This window comes from Buteo buteo, chromosome 20 (genome assembly GCF_964188355.1).
Source record: "Buteo buteo chromosome 20, bButBut1.hap1.1, whole genome shotgun sequence".
Classification (NCBI taxonomy): Eukaryota; Metazoa; Chordata; class Aves; order Accipitriformes; family Accipitridae; genus Buteo; species Buteo buteo.
Genome location: NC_134190.1, coordinates 10,116,233 through 10,134,816, shown reverse-complemented (window position 1 = coordinate 10,134,816; position 18,584 = coordinate 10,116,233). Strand labels below are relative to the sequence as shown.

The 18,584-nt window shown below is 40.4% G+C and overlaps 1 long non-coding RNA gene across 1 annotated transcript in view; it reads left to right on the top strand.

Annotated features, from left to right (window-relative positions):
* Positions 1-12,969: 12,969 nt before the first annotated feature.
* The window catches only part of LOC142042394 (uncharacterized), a 10,069-nt gene continuing 4,454 nt past the window's right edge, over positions 12,970-18,584 (top strand). The window contains exons 1-3 of the long non-coding RNA XR_012653744.1: positions 12,970-14,025; positions 15,396-15,486; positions 18,053-18,253. This is a non-coding gene — a long non-coding RNA (uncharacterized LOC142042394). The remainder of the gene's footprint in view (positions 14,026-15,395; positions 15,487-18,052; positions 18,254-18,584) is intronic.

The following is an 18,584-nucleotide window of genomic DNA, read 5'->3' as shown; positions in this document are numbered from 1 at the left end:
GAAGTGCAGGAGGAATGAGTACTGATAGCCATCTTCTGAGACCAAACAGTCCAGGATACCCCTCTGAAAAGCCAGTACCCGTCAGCACTGCACTCAGTATGAAAATATGCAGCTGTGGCTGATCAAGAGATTGTTGCCTCTGACTTTGGATGTCCACGTGAGAAAAGGGGACAATCTCCTTTAGTGAAATCTCAGTGTTAGCTAAACAATGAACCCTATCTGACTGTAAAAATGTGCACTTGAGGCTTTAAAGAGTGTATTTGCTGTTTTATAAAGTGGCTATTACAAATCTTTAATCAAATGTCTGCGAGGTACAGCCTAGTATTAGGCTTCTTCAGTCTTGTCTTCTGCTGATCGTACTCCAAGTATTTGACACTGGTCTCCCTTGGTTCGTAAAGGTTCAACCTACTAATTTCACCCTATACCTAAATTAGGACTGAACATCTAATAGCCCCATGCCAAAAAGGGCAGAAGCAGATGGTGCTGCACCTGTGTGAAAGTATTAGTGATTGTAATGCTATCTGCCCAATTACTTCCTCTGAATAATAGATGGGTCGTGACCAGGTTGTATCAATTGATCTTTCCAGCTTCTCTTCTATAATTGTCAGGAAATTTCCCTTTCCAGGCTCTGTTTCACAAACGTAATTTAATAGGGGCATGGTTGAATTGCTTGGCTTGTATGGTTATATGAAAATAAAGGCTGAGAGCTCAAGAACATAAGAGCATGCACAATTTGGGAGCATGGGGTGGAGGGCCATAACATTTGTTGTTTGTCTGTAGTGAAAAAGAGCCCTGCAAAAAGTGAACTTGTTGGTTTTGGGTGCTCCTTTCTATGGCAGTGAACATTCTGTGAAATCTCCCTAGTGCCTGCATAGTTTCCACTTTTATATAAACAGCACAAGGAGTGACAGTGTGTCCTAGAAGACTGACCTAGGTGTGAACGTCTTTAAGGCTAGCTTGCTTCTCAATACTTCCAATTCACTAATAGGTGCTACTCTATTGCCTTCTCATTCTCAGGTTCTTGATGTGGTTTTTGCAGCAGTGCTCTTCTGAAAGGCTGTTACCTACCTGCAGTGGTCCCTGCTCCCTTCTGGTTCCTCTGGCCTCCTGTAACTCACTCTTTACAGTGAGTATGGGATTAAGTAAAAAAATGGGATGTGTTTTTTTCATTACTGCAGTCAGCTGAGGTGTTCTGATACAAAGCAAAAATCCTCTTGGTATGCCCTGTCTCATACATACTTACATGGTGTGTACCAGTCCTGCAACACACACAATGCTATTCAGTTGCTCTTAACAGGTTTTTAAGGATTTCTAAATTTCAGTAGTCTGCCAGGTCATATTCATGCTGTATATTTGGTGGCACCTATGCTGTCTATATGCCCCTTTTTCAGTGAGGATAATTTTCTTTCAAATAGCTTTTAATTTCTGCTGGAGGTTTGTCTCTGACTTCCCATTTTTTAATTAAGATGACACTATTTTTAATGGTTTGATTTATGTTCTGATAGGAAATTATGGCTGCTTTTGCATGTCCCTGCCTCATTCTCCCCTCTTCCCCCAGTTGTGATAGAGCTTGCCTCAAAATATCCAAAATTATTTGTCTTGAACTGCCTGGGACTACAAATACAATGCTGATACTACAAATACAATGTTATACATAAGCACAGTCAAATATTCCTCCTCTTCAAGATTTGCTTTTGGCTGCATCTTATTGGCTGGATTCCTTAAATGGGCTATGGAGAAGAGAACTTTTCCTTCATGTGGCTTGAGATAGAAATTTAGAAGCCTAAAAATAACTTTTTAAAATAAAATAAAATTTAAAATGAAAAGTATGAATTAAATGAAAAAACACTATTATACTAGGGGCAAGCAAAATTATTGTTTGCTCCCTCCCCATGGGAATCTTTTTCCAGGTGCTCTAGGGACATGCAGTAGCTGTCTGACTGAATGCATTTATGACTCCCTTTAGCTGTGTAAGAGAAATGTGATAACTGACTTACACCAGACAAAAGGATATCAGCATAGAGAATGTGGTTCTTGGTTTTTAGGAGCAAGGGGAATCCTATGGACATACAACAGTAAAATCTCTCCTCTTTGGTTCCTTGGTGCTCCAGGAAAGGCAATCTGTTAGGGGAGCAGTAGGGAAATTCAAGCTGAAGATGAGCAAGATTTCTGCAAGGGGGTGTCTACTTTATAAGATATTGTTCATTTGTTTTTCTGCCATGAGGACTTTGTATTGCAGCTAGAGTGGATAAAGGGGAAAAGGTGTATCAGTGTAGTCTCATCTTTTACTCTGATACCTGGGGTTATTTTAGAAAACAGCAATTCCAGGATGATAGCTTCGGTTTACGATATTCCTTAGCTAGATGAGCACTATCACAGCTTTCGTTAGTGAATATACAATGTTTTAAATTTATTTTTTATGAGATGCATATCCTAAAATCTCTGGTACATTTTTCCTAAGCCAAAAGACACTTAAAGCCCCCAAAACAACAAAAAAACCAGACACCCATGCCATTTCAAAACTTTTCAATGATCCAGGATGTATCTTGAAATATATTGATGATTTCATCCTTTGCAGATGACTGTTCATATTGCAAATGCCACCAGAACAAGATATTAGTATGTTCTGAGAGGTGACATGTATTGAACGGGTTTGGTAGTAGAGCAATTTTCTTCCTGTAAACATTTATCGTTTTCCCAGGGCAGCAGTATCATGAGAGAAGGGCTGAAGGAGTAGGAAAGGAGAATATGAAGAAGTCCTATTGCTATTTTCTGTGGCATCTTGATTTATGGGTAGGGTGATCCCTGTCTCAGTACTGAATAGTATTGGTAACCCCTTCAGGAGAATTACTGTTATTTTAAACATGCTCTGATTTATTTTCACAGAAAAACTTCGGATAGATGTTTCATGCCACTGACTTTTGTAAGTAAGCACTCCGTGTTTCACTGAAGCTGCAGTAAAAGCAAACCATATGTTAGTAAATGTATTTCACCCATAATTCTTTGTTGCTGCACACTTCATGGGTGCATTGATCCAGTGTCAAAAGAAGGGGTCAATTTAGTTTTAAATCCTTGCTCTTGTGACAGCAGTTCAGGCTCTGATGAAGGATTAAAAATACCATGTGCAATGGCTACATGAACAGATTGCATATGGACAGGCACAATCTCAAGCACTTCAGAAAACAGAGAGGCTTGCAAGGTAAGATGTGTAAGGCCTGACTTCCTATGGATGTTTTCCATATATGAAATTAAGGTGGAAAATCAGTGTGTTAAAGGTCAGCATGTGGAAGACTTAATTGATGGGTCCTATATGGTGCTGACAGAAATATAGAGAATAGAATCGTAGAATCAGAGAATCATTTAGGTTGGAAAAGACCTTTAAGATCATAGAGTCCAACCATCAACCATGCCCACTAAACCATGTCCTGAAGTGCCTTGTCTATGTGCTTTTTTGAACACCTCCAGGGATGGTGACTCAACCACTTCCCTGGGCAGCCTGTTCCAATGCCTGACAACCCTTTCAGTAAAGAAATTTTTCCTAGTATCCAATCTAAACCTCCCCTGCTGCAACTTGAGGCCACTTAATCTCATCCTGTCTCCAGCCACCTGACAGAAGAGACCAGCACCCACCTCACTACAACCCCCTTTCAGGTAGTTGTAGGGAGCGATCAGGTCTCCCCTCAGCCTCCTCTTCTCCAGACTAAACAACCCCAGTTCCCTCAGCCGCTCCTCCTAAGACTTGTGCTCCAGACCCTTCACCAGCTCCATTGCCCTTCTCTGGACACGCTCCAGCACCTCCATGTCTTTCCTGCAGTGAGGGGCCCAAAACTGAACACAGGACTCGAGGTGCGGCCTCACCAGAGCCAAATACAGGGGAACAACCACCTCCCTGCTCCTGCTGGCCACACTATTTCTGACACAGGCCAGGATGCCGTTGGCCTTCTTGCCCACCTGGGCACACTGCTGGCTCATATCCAGCCGGCTGTTGACCAGCACCCCAGGTCCTTTTCCACCGGGCAGCTTTCCAGCCACTCTTCCCCAAGCCTGTAGCATTACATGGGGTTGCTGTGACCCAAGTGCAGGACCCAGCACTTGGCCTTGTTGAACCTTATACAATTGGCCTCGGCCCATCGATCCAGCCTGTCCAGATCCCTCTGTAGAGCCTCCCTACCCTCCAGCAGATCAACCCTCCCTCCCAACTTGGTGTTGTCTGCAAACTTGCTGCGGGTGCACTCGATCCCCTCATACAGGTTATTGATAAAGGTATTAAACAGAACTGGCCCCAATACTGAGCCCCGGGGAACACCACTGGTGACCCGCTGCCAACTGGATTTAACTCCATTCACCACTGCTCTTTGGGCTCGGCCATCCAGCCAGTTTTTCACCCAGCGAAGAGTACACTTATCTAAGCCATGAGCCACCAGCTTCTCAAGGAGTATGCCATGAGAGACAGTGTCAAAAATATCTAAAGACCCAGATGACTTCCAAAAAGTGTTTGATGACACTAATTACTGGCTAAAGCAGTGATGACAAAGTCCTAAAACTTTTCACCCTCCCCCCAATCACAATTTTTAAAGAATCCAGTGAAAATGAAGTAGTAGTTGTTCAGCATCCTACCTACCTGTGCCTGCAGTGTGGTGGCATGTTGCACACCCTTACTCCCTTTTGCCTACACGAATCAGTACCTTCTATTCCTCCAGAAGTGACTTCTGCCATCAACAGTAGTATGCTATGTCGATATCTGGAGAGAAAAAAACCTCAATGCGTCCATCAGGATATGTTTTCTTATGGGCAAATGAGCAAATGGTGAGAGGATATGTCCTGTGGAGAAAGTTGCTGAGTGATGTAGGACAGTGAAAGGAAGCAAATGAGCAGTTGGTGATTTAGAGAGAGAGCGAGAAAGATGTTACAGGTCAGTTCTGGCAGTGAGAAACAAGGTATTTCAAAGCTAATTAGCTGAAAAAAATTTGGCGTGTTTTAATTTCCTGAACAATTAGGACAAATAGAAATGTCTTCTGCTTTCTTTGGAAAACATTTTTTAAAGCACATCGTGTTAGGAAAAGAATTAAGGATCTGCAATAACAGAAATGGGAAGTCTAATAATCAGCTAATTAAACCTAGACAATAGACCCAGCCCTCATAAATAAGATCACTCTCTGTCTTCTGATTGGCACTGAATGAAATCAAACCTTTTGCAAAACATGTTTTGAATGAAGGCTAATTCACTTCCATGTAGTGGCCACTTATTTTCTTAGAAAAATATTTTAATAAAACAAAGCACCAGGGCGTTGATCTTGTAATCGGAAAAGGGAAGCGTGAAATTTTTAGAGTTCCAATGATCCTTGCGGGAGCAGGTCTCCAGTTGGTACAAATAATCAGAGCTTCATTATTCAGTTTCATTTTGTAGGTGGCTTTACAGAAACTGTAGGTTGCCCCTGGGCAATCTAGATGCCTAGTCAAATTGTTTCACAAATTGTATAAATGGAGAAAATCTTTAGCTCTGTGTTGAGGCTATGTGCGAGGGAAGCATTGCTGCTGTTCATGATTCGAATGGCTCACCCTCCTTTCCATTCTCAAACCCCACAGCATCCTTGTGGCAACCTCATTATTATTTGCCTGGAAGTTAATCCTAAGTGTAAGTGCATATTTTTAACTTTCTTGAATTCTCTACTTGCAGGACTGTCAGCTCTATCACTGCAAAGCAAGTGGAAAGAAGAGCGATGCGTGTGGCTTTCTGTGCTGTATCAAGGCTGCCGGCCCTGCTTGGAGGCCCCAGTACCGGGCTGTTTCATGCTTCTTAAATTAATCGTTTTAGGTTTAGCTTTGCCAGAGTGAGTTCCTGGGATAGATTTTGTTTTTCACCTTTGAACAATAAAAAAACTGGCGCGCTACCAGGAAGGGCAGCGGCTGGGGTGGGTAGGCAGGAAAGTATCATATAGGAAATAATTGTGTAGGAGGTTTTTGAGTATGAGGAAGTAGAAACCAAGAGACAGGTCTATAATAGATTTGTGATGAATACATATGTTCAGCTATAAATGGTATCTGCCTAGAAAATTGATCTATTTTTTGTTTGCAGGCTTTGTATCACTGTTCTAATGTGCTACTCTTGTTTTTCCCAAATGTATTAATCTCTGCAGGTGAGTCTGAACTGGAAAATTAAACATGAACAACTCTGAACGCTGGCCTAAATTCAGGCTGCAAATCCCAACCCAGGATTCGTGCTCATCTGTGGTGTGTGTGAGACTCTGAGAGAAAGAATCACCTGGAGATTTGAACTTTGGTGGAAAGCTAGCTGACTGCCCTGGAGTTGTGGAGCGGGCATGGGATGGAGGAAAGGAGACCTGTGATTCTTGCACAGCTCAGGTACTCACAAGGACTGCATTTTCTCTAGTAATGGAAACAACAAAACGTCCTGACTTCCCAAACCGTGTAGTGCTCTCAACTATCCATTGGATGGACAGCTTTTTCTGTCTATCCAGAGTGGGTGCACTACTGTGAACAGACGTTATTTGGGAGGAAGGGAAGGAATAGGGCATGGAACTGAATGACTGGCATTACAACTTTTCTTTATTTCTATGTTTCTTCAGAAGCACATATGGGGGGCAGAGGAGAAGGGGAAGGCTTTGTCAGTATGTGGATTACCAGTGAAGCAAAGGGCTGATTGTCTCAAATGCACTTCTGAAAACAGAAAGTAAAATTAGTGGCAATCTCTGAGTTTTTCTTCAGGAGGCATTTATGCAGGCAAATTGCACTTGTTAAATAGCTTTTTAGCACTTTCTCTGATCAGGTTGACACTTTCTGTATTCTTAATTTGAAGCTACTGGAGTGCTTGAGGATAATTTTCAGTCCTTGCAAGATGAGAATGACTAGTAACTTGTTAATCTTTATTTAATTTTTAAAATATGGTGGTCTAAACAGTGCCTTCTGAGGTCTGTGAGAGATCGTCATGTAATTGGAGTTAGAAATAGAGCACTACATAAACAGCAATACTGACAGCCAGGCAAAAAGATGCCTTAAGAAGCAGTGCCAGAAATGGAAGTTCTTGTAGAGGACACCTACCTGTATTTGAACCTTGATGGTTTTCTGGTCATATGGTGTTGCATCCTTGCACAGCAGATCCTTTTCTAGAGGCTCTCTTTGTAGCTGTTTTCTGCTGTGGATGTGTGTTTCGTACTCACCCATGCATAAATTCTGGGCACCTTTGAGAAATAAGGAGGCAGTGCCTACCTTAGCCTGACTTACCAGCTCTACTAATTCTTGCGGGTCCCTGTGAAAGACATAGCCCTGATACAGATAGCTCAGCTGTTGCCTTGGCAGTCTTCCCAGCACTTTCTTTTTTGGTATACAGCTTTCCTACCTGGAATGGAATAATTCTCATGCTGTTTTCCAAACTATTTTTTTCTGCTCTTATACTCTGCTTTTTTTTGGTTGTTTGTTGTTTATTACAATTCAGCTAATCATCTCTGGCTTTAGGCCTTGGCACGAAGGCCTTTATCCCGCTGCTGAAGTGGCGTGTTGTGAGGCGCACCGTGATACTCTGCTAGGGAGAAGAGATCTTTGATGATATCAAAGAATTTCTACAAAGCAACACCACAAAGATCTGTGTTGTTTCTACTGCTATTGGCAGGAATATCTGGAACAAAGAAGCAAATGAGCTCTTGGATGCTTCAGATCTGAAAGAGAAGCAGCAAGCCTCAAGGTTGAAAGCAGGGTGAGGTAGTAAGCTTGATCTGATTCACAAAAGTGCAATGTAGTTGCTTTCTGTATTCTGGGGAGCTCTTGATCTTTCCTTCCTCGGTTCTCAGAAGGACACCGCGAGTTATGCTTCTCCTGTGAAATCTCGTGCTGCATCACATACTTCATACATGCATGGCAGAATTTTGTCTGTCACCTTAGCAAGGGTGTTTTGTTTGGTCTCCCATTCTGCCTCCCCCTCGCCCCCCCTTTTCCCTCAGCCTATGGGACTTGGCCAGTCAGCCAATGTCAATAATTAATAGTGAATAACAATTACTTGCTGCAATTATTTCATGATGTTTGTTTGCACAGACTAGTCACTGAACAATGGCAAACAGAAGGAGTAAGTATCTTGGACTGTTTATGCTCAATTTATGAGCAGCGATAAAGTGACTACTTATCTATGAAAGTAGTACAATGCTTAAATGAAAAGGGTAAGAAAGCCAATTTAAAGATATGGGTTTAATCTTCCTAGCTGGTGGCTAACACAGTATTTAGACAGGTAGGTAATATTGCATATTTAGTAAATATATATAAAAAATGTATATTATAAATATACTATTGAAATATCCATTTACCACCTTCTTATTGTGGCATTCACTTTATTTTCACTATGTTGTGGGTGCATACGCATATTTAACTTTTTAACCTGTTAAAGATTCATACAACTACTTTCTGCTGTTGCTTACTTAGAGGTTTTGAGATGGACTAACCCTAAACAGTTCTGGTTTATTTTCACAAAATAGCCAGAAGTGACAAAACTTGCCCAATTTTTCCTTTTCCTTGAAAGCGCAGATGTCTAAGGGAGCGCTGCTTTGCAAGGACTTTTGCAACCTTTGTTTTTGACTCCTCTGGAATGTGACACATTGTTATCGCAGTTGCCTAAGAAGGCTTTGGTTGCAGGTTTATCGTATACTCCAGGCTCATGAACTATTTCCCTGGGGACCACACTGCATTCTTGATTTGCATGGCGTCTTGTGGCCAGCCAGCACCATTCAATTCCTGTCCTCTTGGCATCCTGTCTTAGAAAATGACCTTCTATTCTCCCTCAGTATCTCCAAGTTGCTATTGAAAAAGTGCCTGCTGTTCAGGAAGACCCACAGGGGTGTCTGGCAAGAGAAAACAGCATTTGGGTCTAGGAATTTTCAGTGATGCATATATACACATGCAGACAGTCATCTCAGGAAAAGCGGAGATGTTTATGTTCCTGTCTTTGAAATGATAAAGAATACAGAAAAATTCCAAAAATGTACAGTATGAAACAGGTGCAGAGGAGCCCAGCGACACACAAAGGGCAACACATAATACCCCTGCTTCCAAAACACAGGCTGAATTTGCACGTTGCAAAGTGCAAATTCATAATTTATTTTCAACGTACAGTTGGGCAGATGCCAGGGGTTTTTTTGGTGTGCCTTTTTATTTTATTTTTTTCAAGAATTCAGTTTTGAGAGAAAGAAAATAAATAATCCCTTTTTAGGAATTCATTGCCAAACCATCCTGCAGTTCTTGAATGGTAACACTGACGTTAAGACATTTGTAGGCTTGGCAGGATCCCTATAGAACAACATTTTTAATCCAATATGCACTTAGTCAATTATCTTAATTGAGGAGACAAGTAAAGCTGTTACATTTTTGGGAACAGGTGCCCACTACCTCCTCTACAGAGGAATGACCCTCTATAAAAATCACTTTTTGCTGACAGGAAAAACTCCTATTTCTTTAACTATCTCAGAAAAAATGTCAATTATAATTTTTTTTTAAATCCATAAGGATTTTCATAAAGGCATAGCAAAACATTTCTTTCATCTTAACGTTCATTAAACTGTCATTCCAAACTTTTAACTATGCATTCCCAATTGAGAAAATGGAACAATAAGTTCCTGATTTATTTTGTAGCAGTTCTTTGCAAATCTTACAGTTTCCAATTTAGCAAGATGGGTAAATGCATATTCAGCTGCACGCATGTTGTTTTCAATGAGTTAAAGGTGGGGTACATACTTAAGTTCCTTGCTGATATGTTGTGCAGTCTACTCAGTTTGATATTTTTAAGAAACACAGTCTAGCTACATTTTAGAAAACCATTGCTTGTACGGAAACACAGTCTGTAGGGAGCATATGCACGTGTATGGTGATTTTTAGAATACTTACATATATGAGTGTACACGTGAAGTCTCTGCAGCATATAGACCTGTGGTGACTTTAGAAAAAAAAAAATAAATCATGCTTTTAGTGGGTATAGGCTGGCCAATGTAAAGCATAAGCTCCAGATCATAGAGTTGTCAAGGGTCTCTTAGGGAAAAAAGAGGAAAGGAGCAATTTATTCCATCTGTTGCACTCCTGCTTGGGTTGCATGTCTGGGATTAGAGGCACTGCTAAGTAGTTAGTGACCCTAAAAGAGCATGGCTGGGTAAGTGTCTGACCGCAGCCCTTTCACTCACCTGGAAGGCAAGGAGCGTCCTGAGGCACAGAAACAAGGTGCCTCTGGCAGGGCTGTGTTTCCTCTCCGGGGTGCCAAAGGTGTGCAGCTTCTGATGCTGGAACAGCTAACAGTGTATATTGCTTTTAAAAAAAAATAAAAAAAAATAAAAAACAAATTTTTTTTGGAAGTGTTTTCCAGAATATTTAAAAACCCAGCTAAGGAACAGTGCCCTAGGAAACCTTGGCTCACCACCCAAGCATTTTTCACTCATGTTTCGGTTTCAAAAATAGCTCTTGTTGTTAAGGCTAATCTCAGGACAATAACAAAGTAATGATGATGATGATAAAAAAATCTCCACCTCCCTCAGAGATTGGGTAGAAGTTCATACCCTGATCTTTCTTTCAAATGTAGTCTTTCCCTATCATGGCTTTTAAGGCAATTTGAATGTTATTAGTGACTAAAAAAAAGTCGTATCACTATGGAGCACCAAGCAGGAGTTTTTGCCCCTATCATTTTAACACCAGAAAAAATCCCAAACTCTAAACTCTGTTCTCTTCAGATATTTATCTTCAGCACTGACAAAACTAATACCAAGAGCCAGAGGCTTATGTACCCAGGTATGTGCTTCTCTAGTCCTCTCAGTCTCAGCAAGTTTTAGGGCTGAATACTACCTTGATGGTGGTGGGCAGGTTTTGGGGTGGGAAAGACCTTAAAACTACAAAATCTTTCCCTGATTTCAGACTTAGAGGGCATCCTGTTGCTGCTCCATGTCAAGCTGAGGTCAGGGAGATTTCCTCACCTTTCTCAATAACTCCATTCTTGGTATTATTCCCAGGTCTTTGCCTCAGATTCTAAAAGCCAGTGATGTAGTATGCCTATGGTCTGACATGGTTATGTGCTCCCGTGCTGATTTTTATGTTACTCCTTTGATTTGGTTTAACCACATAGGTTTACGTTGATTCTACAATAAGCTCTTCAGGTAGGAATGCTGAATCTAATTGCAGTCAACTATCACCATTTTAGTACTTAGTAATGTTTGTTCTGACAAGTCCTCAGAACTTGCTATTGAAACAAAGCAGCAGTTGTGCTTTCTTCTTATTAAAAATAAAACAATAAAAATGTCAGTAACTCCTTTTCCCTCTCAGGAAATGTTTAATGGATGTGGTTTGAAGTTTGTTGTTGGGTTTTTTAATCTCATATGACATTTTTATGTGCCTGTTGAATAGAAAGCTGTAAACAAAAAACTTACATATAATGTTGCTGAAAACCTTTGGTTATAATTTTATATTTAAAAAAAAAAGTCTTTATTATTTGAAAACTAAGAAAAAATTGAATTTTTTTTTCCAAAATCATTTTTTGCAGCTAAAAACTCTCCAGCAGACAGCCCATAAATATTTATAATGCTGCTTGAAATTTTCTTTTTGATCTAAGTAGTGTCAACAATAGGAGTTCAATCAGCCCTAATTACTACTACAATCATTGATTTTTGGAGGGCAAGTGTGCTCAGTGAAGAGAATATCTGAAACATGCTGCAATTTCTTCCCAAAACAAACTTTTGCTTATCTGGTAATGATACAAATTTTAAAAAATTTATTATAAAATACTGCTGAATTAAACTGTTAATCTGAACTTTTAAAATATTTGAAATCTGGCTGATTCACTGCTAACTGGGGTAGAAAACCTAGTTGAAACCAATCACCTGGATTACATTGGGAGACTGCTGATGGTAATTTAAAAAAAAAAAAGAGAGAGAGAAGAAATTGCCCAGCTGGACTAATACTGGCTCTGTGTACAACAGCTTTCCATTCCTGACTAGTTAGATGATGTTTCTTTGCTGGAGCAATTATGCATTCATCTCCCCGGGGCCCATGTCCTCATGTAAGCGTTAACACACATTCCTCTGTAAAAGTTTTTGGGCATGTCCAGTTGAGGTCATGGTACTTCGAGATAGAAAAGACCCTCTGGATCACCATGTCTTTCCACCTGCCAATGCAATTCTGGTTTTTTTAGGAGGTGTATTTACAATTGATTTAACAAAGCTTTGGACAAGTGACTCGAGACAAATGCTCTTCGCTAGGGAGACTGTTCCACATCCAATAGATCAGAAGAATAGTCTTTTTTTTCTGATGTTTTCTTACTTTTTGCTTTGCTGCAATTATTTTTTTCATCTGACAGGCACCTGAGAATCTCCAGCAACAATTTAATTGGGAGCTTGTCTGTCATTAGCAACTTCCTACTTCATCGTGTTGTGCATTAGCTCACTCCCTGAGTAGACATTTGGTTCAGAGCTCAGCACATGATGTGGACATTCTTAGCTTTTTATTACTCTGTTGTTGAGCCACTTTCTTTCCTGGGAACTCTTCATCTCTCCTGGGCTTAAAGTCAAGTTTGCTACGTGTGAACAACAGCATGTCAAACAAAGTCAGACCTACAAGTGAAGATTTTGGTTTAAGGGAGGTTTGGGTTGGGGGAGAAATGTTTTTTTTCTGAGTTCTGCTGCTGCTTCTTGTTCATAATACTGTCTGAGTTAAACTATAATTACTGGTCAACACCACCTTTCCCCAACACCTCTTTCAACTAGATTTAAAAGATTGATTTAGAGCTCACTTAGTCTGGGCTTATATAATTGTAATTCCATATGGTAAAACCATAACTCTGTTGAAGGCACTAGCAGTTTTAACCTGTTTTCCCTGGAGTTAACTGGTATAAGTCAGATGTCGGCATTTGTATTGTCACCACGTGTCCCCTCTTGCATGTGCTAATGTATCTATTTACCAAGAGAGGTTTTTCTTTCCCTGCTTTCTTCACTGGGTACTGGATGATGGGAAAGCTTCATGTTCTGTCATCTTTAAATAAATACCCTTGTATTTAAAAAAGGAAAAAAAAATTAAGCTGTAATTGTTTTCAAAAGCTTGATGAGAACGAGGCTGCTTTCTAGGTGTAAGTGGTGTTTAAGATACAAACAGGAAGAATTGGGAGGATTTGTTGTTTTTTTTTTTAAACCCCCATGTTCATAGCTGCCTCTGCTTTGGCAGGAGGCTGGGCTGGATGATCTCCTTAGGTTCCTTCCAACCTGGGTTAACCCGTGATCCTATGAACCTGTTTGAGATAACAGTGGATAATCTAGATACATTGCTTGAGGAAATTTCAGTAAAAAATGATTTGGTAGAAATTCATTGTCTGCTTCTCTCTTGCATAGCTATGTTTTCACAAAGAGCCACAGGATTTTAGAATTAGGTTTTTTTATAATTCTTAGAATTTATCTCCATGTTTTCTTTGGTCTTCTCTGATATCCCTGTAAGAGACCACAGTTTTGTCACTGGTAAGCTAAATCGCATGCCAAGCTCTGCTTTACAGTCAAACTGTTGCTTTTACAGAGAAGATAAAAGCTTAAAAAAAAAAAAAAAAAATCACACAAAACCCCAGCAACTTTCAAATAGCACACAGACAGCAGCATGCATTATAGACATCCATACTTACACGGTCACCTTTGAAATACCAGCAATTATACTGCATGAGGCACTATTGCTACTCATGTGGCAGTTGTCACTTTTTAAAAGATGACGATTAGTTTTATTTCCTCCCTGTGAGACACTGTGAAGTGGCTTAGCATTTTGAGCAAGCAAGAATGTTTTCTAAAACACATATCCCTCAAAAAAAACAACAACCCCAAACCCCCACACAACCAAACAACTTGACATCTTTAAGTGGCATAGGATATTCACGGCATAAATAAAAGCTCACTTTCTGTTGCCGGTGAGCGCTGCTGTTTGTACTGCCGCTGGAACCTCACCGCTGGAAGAGTACCATGAATATGTACGACATACAGGAGATGGCAAGGGAAGAAACCAAAGGCAAGCTGTGGAATAAAAGTAAGTCTGTGTCACCAGCTCCAGTGTTAAAATATTTTTGTAACCATTACACAGAGTCCTGATTTCTGTCCCTACACATCTGCATTTTTTTTTAAGAACTTAAAATTTCTAATAAGAAATGGTCTTTTAGGTTCCTTGAACTCTTTCACCCAAAGAGAAAGAGAAGAATTGAAAAGCTGACTCAAAGCCTGTGAAGTAACGTTGTGCTTTCTAGATGACTCTTAGTCCTCATGTTGGTCTCGCCATGTGCTTGTAGAAATTGGGGACGCTGAGATAGATTTAGCAAAAGGATTTAGTTTGTAGGAAGTTCCAAATATCTCTCTGTTACACTCCTTTCTTACTCTGTGGTTGGCATTAAAGAAAGAGATGGAGAAACTGAATGGCAGAGGCAGAAAGAGAGTGCTATTCTTGGGGGGGAGGGAGGGGGAACAAAACCAACCGAACAAAAGACCTTTCCAAAATATCAACCAAGGCTTTGTTGACTCTTCCTTCTGCTTGCTAAGTGTGTTAACAGCAAGCCAGCTAAACAGAAAACGAACAGGACGTAGTCTCATAAGAGTCGTTGCCAGAAGGGGCAGAAAGTGGCCGTGATCTTTTATCGCCTGTATTTCAGCTGTAGAGTATCCTAGCGCTAACTAGCTGGCACAGCGATAGCATCCTACCTCCTGTATCACACAGCCTTGCAATGGCTGGATGCCTCATGTGAGGACAGACTGAACCAGAGTCTGGATTCATTAAATAAACAGTACTCGTGCAGTAATGTACTCTTGTCACTGTTTATTGGGAGGAAAAAGAAGCCTGAAACGGGAGTATCTGCTGTTCTGGCCTTTCTCAGGAGCTCTGTGTTGTGCGAGCCTAATGTTAAGTAATTTCTTGTGTCTGTCAGATTTAATTACAAGCATTTTCAGAGCACAGGAATGAAACAGCTAGTGAAAAGTCTCCAGTGCAAAACTAATCTATGCCACTTACTTTTCATTGTGATATGAATTTGATACAGTGACAGGCAAATTGTATTAGAAATTGTGCTCAGTGAGTAGCACTCATTTCTTTCCGTTAGTGGCACCAGTTTTAACAAAATGCAAACTGTTCTGTGCTCTAAAAGAAGCACAGAAGGTTACTTGGGACAGGCAAAGTAGGTGTCTGCCTCACACAGAGTCAAATGAAATATGGTTGATATTTACAACTGTAACTTGGTTCTGAATGTGCTTTGTGTCTCCATGAGCTGCCCAGTTTAGATATCTACAGCCTTATTAGTATGAAAGTCAGGGAGGGAACTAAAAAAAGCAGGTATAATAAAAGGAATATTTAAATTTGGTTTTATTAAGAAAAATAATATTTTTTCTTTTAATTTCTGAACTGTTAAATTTCAGGTACAAGTCACCATATGGTTTGATACCTACTGCTCTAAAATGATATTGCTGCTTATTTGCATTTGAGGAGGAAAAATCTTCATCGTTATGGGTGAGTAGTCACAGGAAAAACTTGCATTAAGCTAATCAATGCTGTGCTTAAAAATACATTACCTGGGAAAGCAAAACAGATGCTTGAGAAGAGGGATACTAATTACCATTCTGTTTCGAAAGTAAATTAGTTCTTGTACAAATTTTTTGCGGAATCCCAAACAGACTGCTCCCCTTATTTTTTGAGCAAAACCAAAAATTGTATGTTTGCTCTATTGGATCTGACCTCTGATCTCTTATCAGAGAATTGCCTACATATTTTTCCTTAATCTTTTGGGGGGGATTCTGAGACTAGTTGTCTCCAAGGACTTGGTTTCATTTGTTCTGAGATCTAGGAAAGTCTGGTTTTGCCACCGTATTTGAAACCCCTTTAATTCTTGAGAAAAGAATTGGTCTTACTGTTTAATTAAACTGAATGTGATTTTTCTGTGGTTGCACTTATGAAAAAGAAGGTAACCACTCTGCTACAGGCACGGAGTGTTTTGCTAACAATAGACCTGTGTGGTCCATGAATAAACCTCGTGTCAAACAGGTTTTGATGGAGGGGTCACTGCTGGATTTGAGGATAGCCGGCATCCTTTTCTCTCAAGCTAAAGAGCTCAAGAAGACCTACTTTTAAGGCTCCTCTATACGGAGAATCTGTTGAGGGATAAACTAGTGGGAGTAGTTAAAGAACAAAAGCTGGTCTCTGGGAAGAGGCTATTGTTCCAGGAGGACACCAGCACTCTCTGCGTAGCACCTTTGGGTCACCTGGTTTGATTCCCTTCCAGAGATGCTCAAGGGTTTTAACAGCAGCCCGGTGTCACCTGAATACCTAACCACATGCATAAGTCTTAGCCTGCCACTGAACTAAGCTCAAACGTGGGCTTACACATCCTTGACCATGCAAGCATGAGAGCTGATTGTGGGCTGTGTACCAGACTGTTTTTATGGAGTACAATAGCTGTGTTGCAAACCCCTGCTTTTTTTTGCTGTGAATCATGGTGGCAGCACAGTTTAGGCTCCACTGTTCCAGTGTGGCTTAATTATGAGGAAATCTGATTACTCATAAATAAAGCACAAAAGGCAGAAAGAGATTCTAGTCTTCATTTTGCTTCTGAGAAAAGCGTAGGACTTAATGGATTGCTGGACAGAATACAAACAAAAAGAACCCCAGCTGAAGTACTCTTAATGTCATGGTTTTTCAACATGGCATTTAAAGACAGTGAAAAGCAGAGCAGGGTTGCAAACTACAATTATCAGTGAGCTGAATCTCTTAGAGGCATAATTAAACTGAACCAAACAAGGCTTGAATAGGTAAGACTATCTATATTAGAGTTTCCAGGTATTGAATTAAATCAATTAATAAGCCATCTTAAGCTAACCTATTGCAAATTTTGAATATCAGCATTCATCACAGTGACCCAAACATAACTACCTCATGCTAATTCCTAAGAACCAGAAAATGACAGGCGGAATATTAAAGTAAAATGGGCTCGCTCAGTGACACAGTCCAAGATGGGTGAAATGTAAATAAGAAAACAGACGTAATGAGTGATGTATCAGGTGTAATAATCACTTTATGTAGATTATCAGACATAACCTTTTTTACCAGAAGAAGGTGAAAGTTCTGTCAAATTGCAGGGGCCAAAATTTTGATGTAGTTTACACGGGACTATTGCCAGTGCAACTAAGAACCGAATTCATTCCACAATTTGTCTTCTATGTGCACCTTCATTTCAAAATACCTGATTGCATGCATGTGCGATGAAGCTGTTTGTTTCTTTAGAGTCTAGATAAGAGCGAAAGGGTAAGAACGTCCAAATCCCTTTTTATCTCTCATTATTGTTCTGGCACTGGAAGAACTCAATCAATTATGGTATTTGAATCCACTGGCTAAGAGCAGCCTGGCCTGAGGTTGAAATCAATGCAGCAGAGCTACAAACAATGTTCTTTGCCTATTCAAATGGTGTCTCTTTGCTGTAACATCATTTACTGCCACGTTGTTGCCAAGGCACACCCCTGTTGCCCCTGTCAAAATGTCAGTTTAGATCGGTACAGCGATAGGACTTAATTCAGCTGTCTACATGATGCAGGGTCACTGCTCAACACAAAGCAACAATACTGCTCCAAGCTGGTAAGCTGGCAGTAGGGCTTGGGAGAAGGGAGGGCAGGAGAGGAAGGTGAGTGTGTGTGAATAAAACAAATAAGGAGCTGTAATTACAACAAACGTACTTGGCTTGATTACTTGATAACCTCAGTTTTCGGCTCAGTATGACCATGTGAACTTTGTGGCCAAAACTTTACTGAAACAATAGGTATAGCTGTGTAACCTTTACTGATTAAAACCATAATAATAGCATGTGACTGTACAGGAGTGCATAGTTGAGTGGATGGCCAAAGTTAAAGCCCAGTGGAAACATTTTTTGCATGCATTGATCCAAAGCTCAGCAAAGACAAAGGGAATGAAATGAGAGTCTTGTGGAAGGAGCCAGAAGACCCAGATCCTCTTCTGATAAGACTGGAGCATTCTGGCTTCATGTGTTTTAAAAGTAGCTTTTGGTTTATGTGCTGCTTTTCTATTTCAGGGTAATCTAGGATGAGAGCCCTCTGACCTGGCCATCAGAAGTACTGTCAGGCAACCATTTCCCTTGATTTCTGTTGTGCTGAACTGTACTGAAAATCCAGTCTAGGTGCACTTTTCATGTGCACCTATCCAGAAGCAGTGGATATCATGGATTACCTGGATCTTGTCTTCTCGAGACTCAGTTTCCCTGCTTGTAAATGCGGTATTAAAGTATTTATCCTATTTTTAGGCTTAATTAATATTTTGGGGATATTTAGATTTTCTTAGATGAAAGAGCCACAATCCAGTTACGTTATGCCAGGTCAGCAACTCCAGCCATTAACTGACATGATCCCACTAATTTCAGATAGAGCTACGCTGACACCCAGCTGAAGTTCCTACCCAAAGTACCTGGAGATCTGTTCAAACGAAAGATTGTTTAATATCCTCTTAGGAAGAAGGTCAATCTGCTGAAACAGGATTTCTGATTATTATCCTCTGACATTCACTCTTCCTTAAAGCTACAAGGAAGCCATGGCCCTGGGATAGCCAAA